A 21,914-nucleotide genomic window follows, 5' to 3' on the forward strand; every position below is an offset into this window, starting at 1 on the left:
TTGTTGGATCGATGGGGTGAATTCTAGAATGTGATGTTGGGTCGATAGTTAGGTCATTTCGGGAAATCCAGCATTGGGAATCGTAAAGGAGTGTCGTAATATTTCTCTGGGATGAAATAAATTTAGAAATGTTAACCGAAATTTCTGAAAAATCTACTAGTCAATGTTTCAAAGAACTGTCAATTGCATTTAATTTCGTGGTCTAATATTTGGATTTGATTAGAAAGATTAAATTTCAATATCGATACGATCAATACATCAAGCTCTTTCCTAATGTAACCACGCTTTTGTGGTGTAGAAAGAGAAATCGACGTCTGAAATCGCGCTAATTTTATCAACAATCAATTAAACTCGAGACATAAATAGCGTGCGAACTCCATTCCCTTTATCGGATGAATACACCTTCGCACTCTGATAAATTGACATTGGAACGGAAATAAAGTTTCATCGGCGACCGAGCAAAGGCCGTTCTAATGGTTCTGTGTTTCCGAAGTCAATTCATTTACAGGGCATAAACTTCTTGCCGTCAGATAAACGCGCGTTATAAAAATTACGCTGCGTTTATCTTATCGCGCGTGTACAACGTTCTGCTTCGCTACCTTTCAAATGGCGCGAGGAATAAAAATAGTTCACCGGGGCGCCCCGCACGATGGAAAAACACGAAACCGCGCCATCGTCGATTTCGATTCGCCGTGGGGCGTCGATTATTCGATAATTTCGCACGTTCTCTGTCTCTTTCGACGACAAACCCGCTAATCAACCCATCGACGGCCATGCCCTTTCGTTCGTCTTAAGAACAAGCTCTTTCGAGATTATGCTTATCGTTCGGAATGTGAGATACGTTTCTAGACAGTCGATAATGGCGCCCTTAGCGTTTACCTGGCACCACCCCTTTTGGAAAAACGTCCCATGGCAAACACAGATGCGTTCGATCCGATGAAATTTCTTTCTTATCTCGTTTGGTGGAATTAGAAGCAGGAAAGGAAACCGTGCAGGAACCGCAAGGCCTGTTTCGAGAACATCTAATAAAGATTGCCGGAAACGATCTCGCGCCACGACGCACATCATCGTTCCATGTCGGGTTTTTGTTGAAATTCGCCGTCAACTTCCTGGAATCCTCGATGTCTTCCAATAAAATTCAACAATGATAATTGTCCTGGCCGATAATTATTCACGGTGGGCCGTCATAATGCTCGCACAAACATTTTTACGACCGTAATTAGCGCTTTCGCGTGTTATCTTCCATCTGACAGCACTTGCAACTCTCTGTCCACACGTGTCTCACCGTCTCTCTCTCTAATTATCGCCTACAATTGTCTTTTTATTACATTGTTGTCCATTCCGTGAACGCTGGATGGTTGAACTCTATGCGTACTCCGTGTCCGCTTTTGTCATACCGAGTTCTCTGATATTTGGTTTCGATCTGGACATGGATTCGTGCGTTTTATGTTTCACGGGCTGTACGTAGGAGAACTATGCGATTATTAAAAATCTTTGGATCTTGTACCTTGTTATAGAATAAATCGGGACGATGTATTTAAGTATTCTTGTTGCCTAAATTTACTACGTCGTACTTTACTTTACTATTTTCACTTTGGAGATGTAACACGACTTTCGTTAAATATTAGACACAAAATGAAAAGTTGCTCTGTTCGCGTTAAGGACAGCTCTGAAATAGCGGACTGAAATGTTCATGAAATCTGACAGGACAACTCGCAACGTACTAATACCACGATCGAAACTCCAAAAGTCACAAATGCGTGACCTAATCATCGAGAAGGTATGAAATCTACGAATCATTTCGGTTATAGAAAATCGCGAATTCGATTTTCTTCGAGTCTTACACATACGTAATCGCTATTACGCGACAGTAGGTAGAGGCCGACAGGCAAACAGCTAACAACGTCCGAGTTCGTGGCACGTACGTGGGAAACACGGCCACTCTGCTCTCTGGCAGGGATTATATAATATTCAATTTTAGCATGCGTGCGACCCGTCTTAATCCAGCCATTACGTCTAATTGGTCGAGATTAGCTAATATCCTTGTAGTGATTAGGCCGTGTCTGTAGCCACGGCTCGTTTAGATTGAAGCCAATTCCCCCGAGCGTGTAGCGCATGCATTGCTGCTTCACGTCGCTGCGAAGGATCGATAGGCTGATCAAACATTATTACCCGGAGAAACCTCGAACCGTTCTTTTCACGCGTGCACACAGGGGATCGCGTGTTGCGTGCATGCCAGATCAGTTCGTTCGACTCGACGTTACGCCTACTCTAAAAAGAATTCGAGTTCGTCGATTCGAGAAAAACGGCTGCTACAGACCCTTTCGCTGGATGGTTAACTGGCATCCATTCGACACAGCGTCTCTGATCATTCGTTAGAAGAAATTGACTCAAACTGATTTCTTATGTCGGATATTATACGAGATGTATAAAGGTAACTGTGTCGTTTGGATCGTATTACCGTTGTAAGGCTCGAAAAAAAGAAAGAAGCAGATGATTTTTTATCGCAGTAATTGCAGACTGTGAACTAACACTATTTTACAAATTATAGCAAAGGATTGAAGATTAATTATCAGCGACGATTTAAAGAAAAACGTTCCTTCTAAATGTAAAAATCTATTCGTATGCAAAATATATCGTCATATTGCTCCGGTTGATTAAAATTTCAATTGGCATTCTTTGGAGATCTTCCACTGTGAATCGTGATTCGAATAAGATAGGATTGGTTACGATATACAGGGTGTTCCGTGTAATGAGATTAAAGGATAAATTAGGAATTACAGCTGGCGATTCAGATTTAGAAAATGTAATATCCGAATGTAAAGTACGAACCGACCAATTAACAACGAATCGTCACAAAACCTGTAGATTTTGTCCGAAGCATCGTGAACCTTACCTCGTGGCCTCTTACTGGGGAACTTGCAAACCTATAATTTAATAACCAGCTGCTACGTTTCCATATAGCCGACACGCAGTTAGACACGAGTAAACAGGCTAGAACGCTCCTTTTAGAAGCCTCTCAGCCAAGAAAGCGAACCTTTCGAGGATACTCGAAAAACTACGGACGCTTCTTTGCGTCGTTTTAGAGATCTTGGCTATATTTTACACAAAGTCGAGTTCCAACTAACGAGGTCTCATCAGCTTCGTTTCAGATCTTTTATCAAAAATTTTACGAAAGTAAATTAGTAACGCAGTTCTTGGAAATTTTGTAAACTACGTAAGATAGTTTCAGATAAGTGTTGTTTCTACCTTGTTGAAGCTAATTTATTCGTATCAAAATTCATATTTTAAATAATATTCCGAAGCACTAGATAATTTTACAATTTTCCTCATTGAGAAAAAAAACCTATCGCTGGAAGGAAAGACAAACATGGTTTATTGAGAGAAGATAACATCTTCAAACACTCTGCTCATTATCATGTAAATATCGATAATAGCGCGGCTTGATCGCTCTTGTAATTTTCTTCCACAGCTAAAAAAAAAACTTGGAACGTATCTCAATCGAGATACTAAAACCTCGAATAGATTTCAATTCATTTCCTTAAAATGATTTTTTTCGTTTCCCCATACAAAAAAACCTAATATCTCCTTCGTTCGTTCCAATAATTCCCGCCTCTCTATACGTTTTCAACAATACAAAAAGAAAAATTACAGAGTAAAGAAAGAAAACGAGAGTCCTGCAGCCTATCCATTACCCGTTATCAGGCTTAACGCGAGCTTATCAACGTAAACTCCGTGTTCCTCGCCTTCTACATACTGGTCAGCCGGCCACGTCATATCTTACACGCCGGTTGAAGGAAAAGGAAGATCTCTTCCCTCCGCTTTGCGGCTAATGTTACAAATCTGGCCCGCGAAAGGGCGGGGATGTCGGCTGTCTTGTCTGTGCTACCAACTGGCCTGTAAAGAACCTATCTCCCTCTGCCGGCTCACGATCCTCCAGGTTCTTGTCTTTATAGTTTTATATTTTCCTCGCTAAAACCTCCCGTCTACCGTCTCTCTACACTCCTCTCTAACCACTCTATCCTTCTTCCATTCTCTCTCCTCCTCTCGCCTTTGATCTTCGTCAGAACTCACGGTCCAGGTAGACGAGAGAAGAAACGCGTGCACGCGTGCACTTCTGGTGGTTCTCGTGCGAAGTCTGCATTACTACGACGAACCGTTTGCACACCGCGACCAGGTGTGTAAACAAGGCTTGTCACTTTCGCCATGACAAGACCGCCGGGTGACCGTCGTCGTCTTCGTCGGATCTGACGCGCATCTCTCGCGGTTTCGGCCTGTCTCCCGAGAGGAAGATCGCGCCACTCCGATTGCCCGGCTTTTCGAGGCGTGAAGCACCCACGGCTTGCGAGATCACCGCCGGCTGATAGCCGGTGAAGAAATAATTAGAGGCGTGGATGCTCGACGGACGCTCCCCGAGGCACCAACGACGAGTTTGCTCGCGATAGCCACGTTTTATCGGTCACCAGTACACCGGACGATTCCTCCTCCGGGGAAACAGTCGATAAGAGATAGTCGCCGGCCGAGGGAAATATTTTATTTGACGAAGAGTCGAAACCGCGATGCTTTGAAGATCAGCCTGTTTACCGAAGTTCGAAAAACGTGTTTCACGACAGAGTTTGGGGCACGATAGGTTCGCGAGAGGTGGAACGATTAATTTCGAGGTTTACGATGGGGGATTTATGGCTCGCTGTAGATACTTGGTTCTGCCTGGCAGGAATGTTGGTTTTGAGAATCGAAGGTTTAGGATGTACAACTGTCGCGCGCTATGGTAGGAGCTTCTTTAAGCTGCGATAAATGTGGCATTCTTTTCCGTGCTGATTTACGATATTAAAGCGGGTATTACATGGAAACGCATGACGTTTATATGCGCTGTTTAAGTTTTCGGGTTTTGTTATTGACAAGCTTTCTAGCTTTTTGTCAAAGTTACAGAATCAGGAAGAGAATACGATAATTACGTTTACATTTTTCTTTTCTGATTTCAGTCTCAGCTTATGACGAAAGAATGGTATTATATTTTAATATCACATAGTTAACAGCTTCCAAGTTGACGAAATTTTGTAAAAATTAGAGATCCAATTATCGAGGGAAGTGTGATAACGACCATACCCAAATCCACGTCATTCCATACTATCTGACAGCGAACTTTTAGGCTTTGACTTGACCTTTGTACATAGCCCAACATTACATTTTCCCCATTACGTGAGGCAATCAGGATCCTCTCCTTGCCCCTCAACACTTACAAACGCAACATATAAAAACTGCAAGCATTCGACCACGAGACTAGTTTTATGTACAGTTTGGTCGTGATTTGAACAACTATTTTAATTTCGCTACTTCATTGTAACATTATACTTAATCATTTTCGTGAATAAAAGCCTACAAAATGATAAAAGCACCGTCAACTTAAGTTATTGCTCAGTTACTCCTTTTTTACCATAAATTTTACGTAACAGAAGCATCGTTCCAGTGTCCTCGATATTTTAATATCGTAAGAAGCAACATTTTTAGAATTACGAAGGGGATGAGACAACGCGTGTTCAACTTCAAAATCAAATAAGATAACTTTAGTAACACGTACAACGACATACTGAATTAAAAAATTGCCATACAAAGAAAGAAAGGATAATTTCTCGTAAACCTACTCTGTGGTCTTCGCTTTACATCCACGTAACAATAAATAGCACATAACACAAACTGTTTCCACCTTTCTTACATTCCTCGACGTTTAAACAATTCCGATAAGATGTAACGAAGAAAATGACGTTTTCGAAACTCTCCCTCCAGAACTATTCCAGAAATAAAAAAGAGACGAGAGACAAAAAAGAAAAAAAGGAAAGGGAAACAGAAACTAGAAGACGCAGCCTTCTCACCGCACCCTCGAAATAATCTCGACAAATAATCCTCGCAATCCAGGCGCGACTGTGACCTGCCCGGAGTCACGCTCGCTCTCCTAAGGACGACCGTTGGAGACACACAAAGGGGAATCATTCCGTTCTCTGAATGGACTTTTCCAGGTATTCAAGGCCGGAAGATTCCAGAGTGTGTGGAGAGGCCTCCGCGTGAAAAAGCTTGCCAGACGGAGAAAGAAAGACACGAAGCTGAAAGAGGGCGCGAATGGAAAGATCAACGCTGCAAGAGACACACGGTTCGCAACGAAATCAGACTGTGCATCGAGTGTTTCAGTGTGAGATGATCTCGTGCAGCGATGAGACAGATTTACTAAGCCGACGAAAAGTCACAGCCTGTCGACCTAGATGACACCGGTCATCCTGGGCTTCGAATGCATTTCCATACATTAACCCTCTACGTAGATAGCGTCCCTAGCCAGAAACTATTCCCTTCATGGTCTATAGCTTCTTTCTTTGTCTCTTTATATCGTTTAATAACTCTCATTTTGTTTCATTGCCTTTTATTGTGATTTAATTTCATGATATTTTTCTTCCAGTTGTTTGGAACATTTTTTTTCAGCGATTGTTACGGAACATATAGAATAATAATATTGACATCCAAAACCGAGTAAAAAGTTCTTTTCCCTTACTTATTACCGTATCATTTAGATTAAAATTCTCTCGTATAAAAACCTTATGAACGCAATTAAGGCAATCGAAATTTTTGCACGTTATGTATTCGTAGCGTACCAATTTTAAACCTTTCCTTGTTCGCTATTATACGTCAGATAAGCTAAGTATACACAAAGCAAATAATGTGATGGCATCCACGGGGGTGATTCCACCCAGCGAGCACAGATTTCGAGCGTATCTTCGGGGATTCCAGTAGGCTGACTGGAATTTATCGGACCATAAGGCACTTTTATAATATCCCCGACCAGTGGTTTCTCCTTTTCTCCATTCTATAGATTTTACGTGTATGCGTAGCGTTAAACCGGCACCTAAATTTCATATCGTCTGTAGTGGATCTTTTCTTTCTATTATTTCGTGGCAGGTGTTCCTTCGCAGGTGTGTGCGTTCCTACGAGATGTGTTTTTGATTTTACGGCGGAAAATAGTATATTTATCGTAACAGAAAGGTAGTAGTGATTCGATCTGAAGAAACAATATGGATTCGATGTTCTATTAGAATTATACATTTTGATTAATTTAATTTATTATTGGTGGAATCGTTTGAAATAAAGACAAGCGCTATTTTTGCTTTTGCACAAGCTATTTTATATGCATATTATTTGATAAATTCATTGATTTTATTAGGGAATATTACATATTAAACGGTAATATTAAATTTAATAAATATTCAAGTAACGAAGCGAATGATATTGACTTGCCTGAACCAGATAATTTGGTTTTATTGAAAATCGACAGTGTGTCATCTTGTTTCTTTAAAAGATATTTTTATATATAAATACGTAATGAAGCGCTCATAAATCGAGGTGTATAATAATTCGAATAATGTCAATTGAAAAATTGTTAACCTGATAATACAGTAAAACGTAATGTAACTTCGTTGTGACGAAAATGTAGTATTTATCTATATTGCCACAAATATAAAATTTCGAAAGTATCACAGAGCTCATTTTACCGTCATTATGAGTTAAAACTGCTAAAACACACATACTCAAATGTTTATTAAAACCATCGCACGGACAGAAAGCTACATGTCCAGGCCTGAAGCCATACATCAATTTCCATCCCGAATTTTTCAGACGAAACATCGTTGGACTTCTTCAAATTCCTTCAAACTTATCAATCATCCGTCTTGGAGGATTCGGCTTCGACGGACACCGGTTCTGTCAGGATTTTAACGCATCATTAATAAAATCGAAGCGCGATATCGGTTAGCATTTAAGTGCGTGACGCGAACGCTGTGGAAGTGTCAAGTATCGGAGCAAAAGTTCAAACTCATCGGAGAGGGAAGGTGGAAGGGAGTTTTCTGGGAATTATGACGAGTATATGCTGACTAGTTCCCGCCGGGTGGTATCCCCGGGCCTCATGCTCATTCGGTAATTAATTACACCCGCCGTCGAAGCTCGTTCGTCGATCTTCATCCGAGATATCGACTGGATTCACCGTATACGATTCGTAACCGATTCACTGACGCGAGCTTTTCTTCGCTGGCAGCTTCGCCGCACACAAACACGCTTGCATACACGCGTTCGCCACCACGGTGAGTCACGCCGCGAGATTAATAAGATTGTGTGTACATTGTACGTTCCCCGTTTGACGAACAGTCCTTCTTTTTTTCTGTCAATTTCTCGCCTGTAGGCCTTCGTATTTTCTTTTTTCACCAGCAGATTTTGAAGCGCCAAACGAAATGAAGATATTTAAGGAAAGAGTTAAGTCATCTTTGCGATCGTTGAAAGTTGTACGAGGTTTCAGGAAGTTCTTACAGTGGTATTGTCACGTTTAATGTGTTAGTGAATAATTTATTAAAGGAAACTTGAGTTTAAATACGTATCACTAGAGATATTTGTACTATGCTATATTATAATAATCAGCTTTAAGGAGGTTCAGAGGGAAAAATAAATTTTGAAACAGATCCTTGTAACGCATCTCTTAAAACCCTATAAAACTATTTTCTCTCAAAATTCAGACAATCACGAAACACCTGTGATCGGTAGCAGCTCAGTAATATCGATGTAGTGATTAGTCTTCGCATCGTTCATTAACCTTAACGAGATCTCCCCTATTCACCAAACATCACGTATCTCCGTTTGTTCCTATACGTTTATCAGAGCGAAAGCCACGTTCAAAAATCGACGCGAGCAAACATTCCGTCATTCTTATCGTCTTTTCGCAGATTAACGAATACTCCGGCTCTCTATTCATTTTCACGCCACTTCTCTCTGTCGTTCATCACCATGTACTCAATAAGCGAACACGTTTCATATACATGTGCGTCTACGTGCGCTCGAATTGCGATAATCAAACCGGAATATCACGATCGGACGAAAGAAGCGTGAGTTATATTTGTCCGATGATTTGTTTGTGTGTAGAAATGAATTTGATGGCATTTTAATTCAGGTACACTGAGTTTCGTCTTTAAATTAGACTTTAAAAGACAGATTCACTAGACATGTAGATTGTAGAAAGATGAAATTACTCTACGAAGATTGAATAGTCCGATACTGGAATAACAGAACAAGTCGATACAACGAAGGAAATAAGAGGTGACTTCTGCATTGGAAAAATCACCTTATTAATTACTATAAGGCAATTAGTAAACGCAGTAGCTCGATTAAAATGACAATACGATTAAGATATTCGTTTATCTATCTATCGAAGATAGTAAAAAAGTATGTATGAATATTTTACAACAAAGCTTCGAATCTCTCTGCATCGAAAAATGGTCTTACTTGCGTTTTTCATATATCCTCGAGAAAGGTCCGAGTGCAAGGGGTTAAAACACAACTTGGAGCGATGCATGGACGTTTTTCGCGAAATGGGCCGACGTTCGAGGGAAACGATAACCGGCTGGTCAATTAAAGGTTGGTCCGACGTTCCTAAATATCGTTAAATCGCTTTTACATGCGTAAGTCCGAGTACATAAGCCCCTTAATTTCAGTGTAACCGGCCGCGACGCGACGCGATGCGGACGCGACGTGGTGCAGCGAGGGACGAAAGGTGCGGTCGCCCTAAGGGCAGCACCGTAGCTACATGTGTATTCATATTAGCGCTTAACCGGGCGCAACAGAGGCCTCGTCGTATGTCCAATGTAAAGGCCTCGTGTATATAACGCGCAACGCCGGAATATTATTCAGCGTTAGCGTAACCCTTGTCACGGATTTAATAATTTATGGTAATACGGAATCAAAAAGAGCGGGGAACGTAAGCCACTCGATGCCGTGCTGATTCCTACACGATGTAATTATAGTGTTTACCGGTGCGCCGACCACTACGTCCGCCACGTTATTAGACGCTTGGACGCTTTACTCATAGACAGTGCTTCCTTTTTATTTTCTCTTCTTCCCCTCATGCTCTTTTTGTTTCATTGTTGTTGATTCTTCTGCGTTGTTTTTCTTTCGATCGTTACGACATAGTCGAGGCAAAATTGATGAGAAGCTCCTATGAAAAGTTGATGGAGGTTGCCACCGAGCGAAGGGAAAATAGCTCGCGTTTTCGACGTGGAATTAGAGCAACCACTTTTCGATAAAACGAGTTCTTGGCATTATGTCGGTTGTTTTGTAATTAACGTAATGGCAAAATTGGAGATTTGAAATATGTATATAGCGCGATTGTAAGGATACGTTTGTTAGTCTCTTCGTTAACGAGGCATGTCTTTTAGCATAGGAAGTAAGAAAGTTAATCGACGATTTAATGATACTCTTATGTTAAATGAAATATAAATGTAACATTGTTAGAGAAGATACATCGCTTACGTTACTACTATTGTGAGTCGAGATTAGTAAAATATTCATACGAATGTACTTTGCTACAAATTTCGCTGTACAAATTTTCTGTGTAAGTGTAATCTCTTATATTTTCTTCTTTGACGTATAACGCAATTTAAAAAGAGCGAAGCAACCCTTTTGTTTAACGTTGCGTTCTTCGATTTTTTCAAACGTCCGAATGTTTTGATTTATATTCCACGTCTCACCCACGGTTGCAGCCGCGTGATGTTGACTCGTTGACCGGTTTATGCCATTATACCATGCTTCCTCTGATCTCTCTTTCTCTCTCGTACTCTCTCATTCACAGCACTCCCCTCCCTCTCTTTCATCGCGTTCTACGTTTATTCTTAATAACGCTCGATCGATTACGACGCGTTTCCAGACATTATCATTTTACGTCGTCACGTATCGTACAAAGTTGCTACCACATAGTTTAATATTATATTACTAGAGAGAATTCTTCCGTTTCTCGTTACACGGAACACAAGCTCCTCGATTATTTGAAATTTCTCATGCGGTTCCCCCTTATTGGCGAATATTTTTAGCCTCGCGATCTTTGAATTGATTCATGAGATTAATAATAACAGACTCGTTAAGTTATAATCTACATAGTTGCTACGTGTTAAAATATAGTTATCTTCGAAATAAAAATATTGAAATATTGTATATAATTCGTGTTTGTCAATGAATTACTTTATCATTGAAACTGTATCGAATATAACAATTATGATGATAGTTTAACTAGTTAAAATACACAAAGTATTGAGACAAACTAGAAATGGTAAAAATATGAAACATCTGATATATCTTGCATCAGCTATATAATATTTATTGCATATATAGCCCATTATTATACAAAACACTGTTAAACTTTTCTGTTTAAAACGCTTTCTACAATTAAATACAACCCCATAATCTTTATCGATCACAAATTTTCACTTTTATAAGAACTTTGTTTCGCCCAAAATTTTATGAATCATCCCGTATTCCAGAATCGAGTTAGCGCACTTCTCGTTGATCATAAAATCAGTGCTGCAAAAAAGGCTTCTTGCTAAAAAATGATATCTGCGACGATGGAAAAGAACGAGGCGTATAACATGACGTATGAAAATTCGAGAAGTGGCTAGTTGAAAGGGGTTGCGAGAGGGCGAGCGAAAGAGGAGCGAGAAAATCGGGGAGAGACTTTATATACACGAGTCAAGGCACGGGTAACGGATATACGAGCCATATTACAGACTGCTACTGCACACTCGCCAGGTTTTATAAGACGCTTAAAATTTTATTCGTTATAAAATTCCTTCGTTCCCGCCCACCTACCCCTGTCACTCGTTCATCCCGGATGCACACTGGAAATTTCGTGCACGATAAAGGGAGGGATGATTTCGAGTGATTTACCGACCTTCGATCTGCTCGTTTACTCTTTACCTTTAGTCACCCTTCGTTGAATTCTTTTCTGGTTCAAGATACTTCTAGTCGTGGTTAGTACCACCGATGTCTCATATTTTTATGTCGAATATCTATGATTATCGTTAGAACCGAACTTTTTAAAATTTAAATATTTTTATTCGCCTTTTTTTTATTGCGGATTGTATATTTATTTATCCTTTGAAGTTATTCTGCCAAAAGCACATTTTTTTTAAAACAGAATGTACTTTGGATATTTAATAAGAGAATGAGCTTATTTCATCAAATATAGAATATTATAGGTACAATATTCAAAGGTGTAAGAGTCTTCTTTACTCCTTTATCAGTAAAAGATAAGATAAATTAATTCCGCTCACGATATATCTACAAGCTTTACACGCTTACTATAACATACGTACTTTATGATGTATGTAAGATCAAAGTTTAATCGTTTAATTTTAGACGAAGCAGCGAATAATTACACAATTAGATGCTCGATAGATTTAATGTTCATCCACGCGATAGTGGAAACACTATATTCATCCTTTTCGATAAGAAACACGTCTATCTTCGTACGTGGCCGTTGCTTTAACTTTGTACAACAGCTTGATTAAATTACTGACTTGTACGGCACGCTACCGTGATAGGTATCGCTATATTTAATTAAGAGTGTCCTTTCTTCTTACTGACGTTAATTACAGCGAACCTTTATCCAGCCATTAAAAAATTATTACGACCACGGTAGAATACCACGTGTACCAAACAAATATTCTTTCCTTTCTCTCTAGTTTACTGGCTTATTAAGTGCAAAACTGCTATTTATATCCTAACTTTCCGTTACGAATTAGGACTCGCCCAACATTGTTTCGATAAACTTTACACGGTATTATTAAAAGTAATAACAACCCTCAACAGAGTATCAACTCATTAAAAGCTTCTCTTCATGAACTTACCAGAAACTATTCAATCTTCTTTACACATCGCAGAAAGAAAATAATTGAGGTCTTATAGGTCTATGGTAAATACCGTATATAGACATGCATCGTATTTTATAGACAGATAATTGAATTATTATGAAATTTTTATTTAGTTCATAAATACAGAAAGAACGAAGTTCTTTAGATACCGCTGCAGTTATTAATTCAGGGGCAACTGATACTAAAAAAAAAAAAAAAAAAAAAAATTGAAATTAAAACTTCTGTGGCAATTTACACGATTTACCATTTTGTTCTATAGACCGTTTTTCAGGAAGCTCGTCGATACGAGAATTTATAGATCAACTCACTGGCGTTGTTTAATGGCTCGATCAAAATTCCAAGCTTGCAAAAGTCAAGACTTCCATCGAACGAACACGCTGCTTATCCTATCGCTTTCTTCAATTAAAACCATCAGAAACATCCCGAGAACATCGAGATTCGCGCCATTTCCCTTCCAAAATTTTATTTCAACTTCCAGTTAAACGTAAGCAGCTCCTTTTCGTGGAAAGAAAGAAATACCACATCGAACGTGTCCCTTTCATGATACAGGTAAGGGAGGGTGGTTCGACGAGATTCTTCCTCTTCGAGGGATGGAACGAGAGAAAGAGAAGGCTGCTCATCAGAATAGACCGTACTCGCACCAACGCATTGTTACTGAGTTATGTTCAAAAGACTGCGCCTGAATTCGACTTAATTTTCCCGAGAAAAGAGATTAAGTGAAAATGGCCGCCGGGGGACGAATGCAGCGCGCTCGTTCTCCCGGAAAGCCACTAAAATATTCGAAATTGTTACCTTAACCGGTGCATTGTCGCTGGTACGGATCCTTTCAAACGTTTTTTTTTTTTCTTCATCCTTCCCCCAGCGAATTTCTTATTCGTTCACCTCGCCACCGGTTCTCGGGTGACGAGCGACGCTTAAGCGAATTTTAAACGACTCACGGTTGATTAATTGTGCGTCGCCCGCTGGTCAATCCTTTCGGGCCTCGGCGAATGTTTTTTCGTAGCCAGTGACGAGAGTAATGAAACGAAACACGAGAGACACAAAGGCGAACAACTCGTTCGTTCCTCTTCGGTGTTTCGCTGTTTGAAAAATATCGAGGCTGCTCGTTGTTAGAACCAACCGAGAGTTATGAGTTATGAGTCGTGTTTCGATGACAAGGTTTTTGTGGAACGTTCGATTCTTTCGAGAAAATAAAGTGAACATTAGCAGTTAATTGGATAAATTATAATATAATACCTTCTAGATCGAAATCCTACATTATAATTTTTCTATATTGAATTTTAATTCTACGTTAGCATTTTCCTGAATTGTATAATTCTATGTTTCAACTTTTCTATGCTGTAATTTAACTATACGTTGCAATTTTCCTATATCGCAATTTTTCTCTATGGAATTTTAATATCATATTGCAAGTCTTCTACACCGCATTTTAATTCTATATCGATAATACTTTCGCATTATTCGACCCAACCCGAACATGTACATTTCATATTTGCTATAAAACGGTAGAAAATACATCAAAATAATTTCCTCGTACAAAATCTCGAAGGAAACGAACCGGCTAGCCTTCGAAGCTCTGCGAAAGCAGAAACCGATGGGACACGGTTTAATTCGCGCGAATGAAATTAATTATGAAGATAGAGGAGATCCTGGAGGATGTCGGCCGGTCCTCGCATCCCTCTTCCTCGTTTCCCGGAGGGAGGCGGACGGCCACGTCCTGTCGGGCTGCAACCAGTTTCGAACAGTTCGACGGAAACCAGTCGAGCGAGAGGAAACAGGGACTCGGGGAAGGGAGAGGAGACGAAGGGAGAAAGATAGACGCTTAGCGGAGGGACTTACGGATACTTGGCCGCTCAATGGCGCGAATTTAAGAGCGCCAGCCGTTACGCTTCTCATTCGTTAGCATAAATTAATTATTTTCCAAGGGAACGTAGAGATATGCCGGACAGAACCGTTTAGAAATATCAGCCGGAGACACCGGTTGGTTGATTGTTACTACGAGTTGCACACCGCAATGCGGTGCTCCTGAAGTGTTCGTAATTACCTCGCATGTAAGAAGTCGTTTCATAATTATCTTCCGGTCACATTGGAATCGATATTCGCTGTAATTCAGCGGAAGAATGGCCGCTCGCGAAGCGAGGCCTAGGTTCGGTGAAAAGAGGCGTGACTTCGAATGACGATAATAAAGGAAGGAGACCGAGTATGAGAAAATTGTGCGCTTTTTACGTGGTCGTGCACAAAGTCTAGAGATTTGTTAAGTTTTCGCTAATAAAAACATGCTCTGTTAGTCTTAAGGAATCCTTGAAATTCTCTTTCACAACCACACCGCGAAGAAACGTAATTCGATAACGTTAATTAACTGGGAAGAACCGCAAATGGAACGTTGCGTAGAACGTTACTAATTAATGGGTTACTGCAGTTGATCGCGATTACAAGAAAGACAACGCCATACTTCTGAACGTTCGGACGATAGGAGTGTTCTAAAACGACAAACCAAATAACAACGAACGTATAAAAATAACGGGTATACATTCACGCGAACAGCCGAGCGCTCGTTAAAAAAATTACCAATCGGAAGACGTATTTATAATCTTTGAAAACCACGTTTGCTTCCCCCGCACATGGAAATCCAGTCGAGAAACCAGTCGCGCTAGAACGTCTCGCATCGATGTCGGACGATTCGAATCGCAATGGTTCGAGAATAAGAGAACGAAGAACGAGAAGAACCAAAGACATATTTTACAAAGTTGCACCCACGAAACAGACGGAAAGAAAAGAAGACGACGATCAAACGGGACGAATTGAAGAAGAAAGGGAGGCGGAGAAATAAACGGGACATCCGGCTCGAATTAACGAACGAAAATTCAGCTTGATTAACGCGGAACGAAATCGGTGAGGAACGCGACGCGGTCCATTCCGTGGACCCCCGCGCTCGCGCGAATTAATTAAACCTGCGTCATTGCGCGCGATCGGTCGAGGAACACGCGTAGAATCATAGACGCAACACACGTCCGTTGCTCGGTTCGTGTCTCTGGAAATCGGCGCGGATAGGTTTTGAGGTCGCGTCCAGTTCGTGCACGGGCGCGCACAATAAGCGAAGTGGACTTAGATTGGGCTAATTAATTAATGCGCACGTCCTGTCTCGTCCCGCCTAATTATCTCGCTTGTCAGCTCGACCGTCGTTCGCCACACCGTTAATACGTGTCTCCCCTTCTCTCCTTTGCGCATTCCACGTTTGCCTTCTCGTTCTCTCACGTTTGCTATTCTTGTTCGTCGTCTCTTTCTTTCTCGTTCCTGTCTCGTTCCTAGCTCCGGTGGATCGTATCTGTGCGTGTTTCTCGTTTCTCGTACGTTCGGGGTCAGCCTGTCTTTCTCTATCCGTAATTATAATCAGGCTAATTGTGACGTCAGGCACAGGAAGCTACACCTAGAAAAATCGCCCGACGTCCGCGAGCCACACGAGATACCTACACCACGTCCTACGATCGTTTAAGCGATACTGATCTAACGCGCTCGGAGATCCGTATCTGAGTATAAACCGCGGTTCGAATGGTGTATCATGGTTCGCGGTTTGATCTTGGCACGGTGACACTTTATCGAGAAGAATGTGAATTAGTTAGAGTAGACTTGTAAAGCGTGGTATGTCGGCCTGTACATACAGTGACAGGTTAGATAATAGTAGACAGGAGACGTTCACGCAAATTCATATTTTTCTAAGAAAAGAAAATGAAACCTAAATGGAAATTTGTTTCTCTTATTAAATACGATATTACGACGTGTTTTTCGCTCTGAATATTTTATATATTTTTATATATTTTAAACTTTCGTTACTTTACATACAGTCGATTTTTAAGTGTTCAAGTACTTACACATATTGGGCCTTTTTAAGTTTCGATACGATGTCAATTAATCGTCACTTGATACGCTTTGATCGTAGGTGATTCACAACAGCTTCAGTTAAGTTATTAAATTATAGTTCAAAATCAAAATATTTTGTTTCTTTTTAAATTCTGCAATCTACCCGATAGAGATCAACATTAAACGCAGATTAGAATTAAATATTCCAAAGTAGAGTACATTCAATAACATATTTGGAAGCAATGAATATACATTAAGGATACATAACGTCGTTAATTTTAATATACAATTATTCAACTTTTTAATAGATAATTTGCATGTATAATCTGTCGGTTATACAAGTTGACGAGCACTACTATAGATCATTAACTTGTCGTTAGTTTATGTACATATATTAGCAATATTTATATGCTGCTATTATAAATCTGTTTGGACATTTATGATCGGGTAGTATATATAATCGATATGTTTCCGACACAAATTTAGTTGTGAATTAGGGGATTTTGCATTTCACAGTATAAAGGGTGAAATTGTTTCTATAAATCTAAATAGTAAAATAATACTTTTTACAGCGAAATTTCTAAAAATTTAGTTAAAACAACAATTCAATATTATAACATATTCTTCGAACACAGAACCAGCAACTTAGTAAAATTAAGAATAAATATTTCGAACATACTTCTGACAAATATATCTCCTTTATACCAAAAATTCTATACGTATACTAGAGATAGAACTGAAAAATATTTTTTCCGAATAATAGCTACCAGATACCTAACAATATTCAAGCACCGTACCTAAACCCAAAACCAAGGAAAGAAAGAAGCAAGAACAGCCCATTATCGTCATCTAAATAAAATTACGGTTTATTTTCGCGAACAATTAGCCTCGCTCTGCTGGAGTAGGTAGCAATACTCGTTCTCTGTTCGTAAATAGCCTCGAATCTCGCGGTTCATTAATTTCGAAGAATCCATAGGCAGGCCTGCGCTCTCTCTTCTTGTGTCTCGCAAAAGGATCGTTCGATTCTTCTCTACGTGGAATAGGCTCGAATTTGAATCGACGATCAACCACGATGGGAACGAGGCATTGATGCGTGTCCAGAGGAATCGTCGATCAGTTGCGTGCGCGCGAAATTACAAGCGATAAACGTGAAAATTTACCGCACGACGGATCGATTTGGCGGCGAATTAACCGATGAATCTCGATCGCGGTATCGCCCCTAATGTGATTAGTTTTTCTCTCTTGTTGCCGATCATACTCGCGATAATGGTAACCGTAATAATGGCCATAACGACGGCACGCTGGCAGAAAAGTCACGCGAATATTTCCGCCATGTGAATTCGTACTATGACAAACACGAGCGTAAGTGTTGTCGAGTTAGTGGAAGGAGTAGATGAAAGACAATTTAAATGGATCAGAAGATTTGGACGAATTTTTTCTTTGAAGGAAAGGCGATTCAAGAAACGAAAGAATTGGGAATTACACTTACAATTGGATCTTCGAAGTATGAAGCGAAGATTTGAATCACAGGCGTCTGCAATTTTTGTATTAACTTAGATCTCGGGTTACTTGGTAATTTCATTTATGAAATCGTTGAACTTTAACAATTGTTGTCCGATGTAATACGACTCTTGCGTTTAATGATATATCTGTTTGTGAAAATATTTTTGCAATTGATCAAATCTCGAATCTTCTAAAATTTTTTACTAGATCGCGGTAATTAAAATTATTTATTGCAAAACTGACTACTAATGTTGCCTGAGTAATTTTTGCGTAATTAAAGATTCAGATTGCGTATTACAAGATCATATAATTTAAAAATTGCATGTGACTATTTTTTCTAAACCTCATTTCATTCGGTTATTACTTTAGCAGTATGCTTATTAACATGGTTAATGAATTGAAATGAAAGCAAATGTATGTGCACTTTCTGAGATTACGTATTGATACGCTGGTTTTTATAACTTTTTATTTAAAAATATGCAAATTTTGTGCATTTTTCTCATATGTGCTGCATATTCAGAGATATAATTAATTACCTTCCTCGTCATTAACAGTACGAAGCGAGGTTAAGCATAAAACTTGGAAGTCAATTTTTTCAGGAACAATCAAAGTCCTTCATGAATCTCAATTCTAGTCTTATCTGGGAATATAGTTAAGATAAATTAGACAACCGTCGTGTAAATTAATTTATTACCCTAAGTAAGAATTCTAATTCTGGAATAAATCCTATCGATTTAGCAATTTTTAGTCTCAAGCATGCATTTTAATCCAATTTATCTTTTCTCTTTCAATCCATCATAGCTCACGTATTTCTTGGAATTAAAATTGGTCTGATTAAAATTAATTCTGAATAGCTTTCTAGCCAACAAACGACCCAGTTTAATTGTTCGCTCTATCCTCGTTATAAAAATAACTTGAAAAAATAAAACCCACACACACACAAAACGTCCATAAAATTATTTTAATCCTTTCGAAAATAAAAGATTGACACAGATCCGTAACCTCTTTTCCTTTAATAAAAAAATTTCATCGATCAGAGGTATAAAATGGCGAACCTTAAAAGAAGATTTTATAACACTTCGTACGGTAGAAAAATTTGTCAAATTTTAGAACTATGTTTTGTACAAAAATAAATTATTATTCAGCATCGGAGATAACAAAAATTCAATCAGCCGCGAATGTATGAAGGAAAAGTTCCAAAATTCACCAGAGTGCGAGTCACGGTACGAATCCGCAGTGGAATTGATGGGCGTGGTATATTTTCACGTGATTTATAGATATAGAATTCGATTTAGGCAGGTACGCGAAGCGCGAGGAGTTCGCGTCGCTTGTAAAGACTCGCGAACTGCCTGGAATTCGAATGAATAAACGCGAATCGAGCGTGTCGCGCTCGAAGAATGAACGTGGAGGGAGGCCAACAGAAGAGCGAAAATGAATTATGGAGGAATGTGGCGAAAAATGTGCACCGCTTCGATTGGCGCGCGCGACTGCCTTTTCCCACGAGTTCTGGAACGAGGGCTTTCGAGGCTGCGTCAGAAATAACGAATGCATTAACCTTACTACTGTTAGGTGGCCAAGAATAAGTAGAGCTGCACGAATTTACGCCTTGAAACAAATGCAAGCTATATTTTATTTATAAAGGAATCCATTTATCTAGAACGTTCTAAACAGATGGTTTAGATTTCGATAAAGTATAACGTAGCACTTGAATAGTGGAAAAGAAAAACAAGCTATGTATATTATATATATATCGATATTTTATAAAACGACGAAAGTCCATTTATAGCGATTTTAATTAATAGTGATTAATCCCATGGAATAATCTAAATCAACGATTGGTCGATTAAAGAAGAAAGATTAGTGCCTGAATGGAAAAATTTGTTTCGCTTTTGATAAAATAAAGAAAGGAATCACGGTTTATTCGAAATGCTATTTTAGTTAGAGACGGTGACAGTTGCTAGAGAGACCAGTGTAATACATTACTACACAATGAGCTATAATTTTAAATAATCGCTGCATAACAGTAGCAATATTTCATTTTCCGCTAGCCAAAACGCCTTGATGCTATACAACACAACCGAACTTAGTTTTTCTTTGGAAGTTTCGAAACAAGTTGTTCGGTGTAACAATGTTTGTTAGCCAGAGAATCATCAACGCAATTTATTTTCATTGCGAAAGCTAAAATAATATATGTATTAACTTCTAAAATTTGTCCACGACCTATAATCTAAAGGGAAAAGTAAAAATATTTAAACGATGCGGTAAGACCGCACTGATTAGCATCCACGTTAAATACAAAATGACTAAAATTACTAGATTAATAGTTCTGATTCTTCAAGGAGAAAGGAAACTACTAACCGCATGTTCTACTTGCGAAACAAAAATCGTTGCGATAATTCGAAATTTGTCACAAAAGGCAGAAACTCGATCCATCGGAATCGAACCCGCTAAATAGGTAACCGATGTTAGGACACAGAGGAGGGGACGATTTCCAGCCCACTCGACCTCAATTCGGGTGCCACGTATTCACGATAATCAAACGGAATTATGCTTGCCGTGGGGCAACGACTAACCGATCCCACAAATCAAAGAATCTACATGGAAGCGTTTCGTTCGAACCCCACGGAAACGATGAATCGAAGGGTGATGAAGATTCGGTTATGCCGGTGGAATAAAGAGACTCGATCGATTGGCTGATCAGCGAGGATCAGACGCGGTGTAACGAGTAAAAGAGAAAAGAAAAAGAGGATAATAACGGAGAAAGAAATAATCGAGACCCGGTGGAACAGGTAGAGAATTCGGGTACGCTGCTGCTAGATTTCATCTTTCACCCCTTTCGCTGACATAAATCGAACGACAAACGAACAACACCTAAAGAAAAGGGATCGGAGAGGTGAAAGAGGGGGATGGTTCGAGCTTTAAAGACCGCAACGTACTTTAATTGTATCGTTGAGCCGAGGCGGAGAGAAAAGGAGAGAAAGAAATCTAGCAAACTAACAGGCAGAGAATAAGAGCAAAAGGGACGAAGGGAGGGAAATGGAAGAAATAGAGCAGAGGCTCGTCGTGTATCATGTATTTTAAGGTATTTGGGTCGCGGCAAGGGTGCTACCACTGTTTCTATTATTGTCTCAAAAGGGAAGCAGCCCCTTCGCTTTCAGGACCCTGGAGCACACCTCTGTTCACCTGGAGTAAGCAGACCTGACGAACCGATCCACGCGCATTCATCCGCCTCTCCCCTCTCCTACCGTCAACCTGGCCTAAGAATCGAAAAAGTGACAACTTCTCCGCGTATATCTCTCCGCTCTCTTTTCGTTCGGTGTATCTGTCTGGACCAGCTGGGCGACAATGCCGGGAATTAAGGGCACGGATCGTCATAGGTGTGGGAATCCTGGGTGAAACAGAGCTGCGGCCCGGCTTGACTCTCACAAGAATGCATACTAATACCGAGACGGATAGTCCGTTCGTTATATCGAGGAAGCAGAAACGAGGATTTCCAACTGCTGTTGGTTGCTTGAAGGGGGATGCTGTCGAGATCACCCTTTGAATTTATTCCCATGCTTCTTGATGATCGTATGCGATCTGCTGGACGTAGACAGAACCGGTAGCAAAAAGGCGTGGAAGACGTAGATTTAAGAAGCTACGAATGCTTTTAGTAAGACGGTTAAGACAAATACTTATAAATACTTTCGTTGTACGAAGATGTTTCAATGACTTTGAGAGGAAACTAGGAGGAAATAGCAGATATCTTTTCACAGATGCTTGTGTGAACATAATATATTATATATCTGTGTAATACTTGTTGAAGTACGTATGAACGAAAGTTCTACAGTA

At 39.8% G+C, this 21,914-nt stretch overlaps 1 protein-coding gene across 2 annotated transcripts in view; it reads right to left on the reverse strand.

Moving 5' to 3' along the window:
- zfh2 (Zn finger homeodomain 2) overlaps positions 1-21,914 on the reverse strand; it is a 389,827-nt gene that overhangs the window by 264,506 nt on the left and 103,407 nt on the right. The gene's annotated exons all lie outside the window — the stretch shown is intronic.

This window comes from Bombus vancouverensis, chromosome 4 (genome assembly GCF_051014615.1).
Source record: "Bombus vancouverensis nearcticus chromosome 4, iyBomVanc1_principal, whole genome shotgun sequence".
Classification (NCBI taxonomy): Eukaryota; Metazoa; Arthropoda; class Insecta; order Hymenoptera; family Apidae; genus Bombus; species Bombus vancouverensis.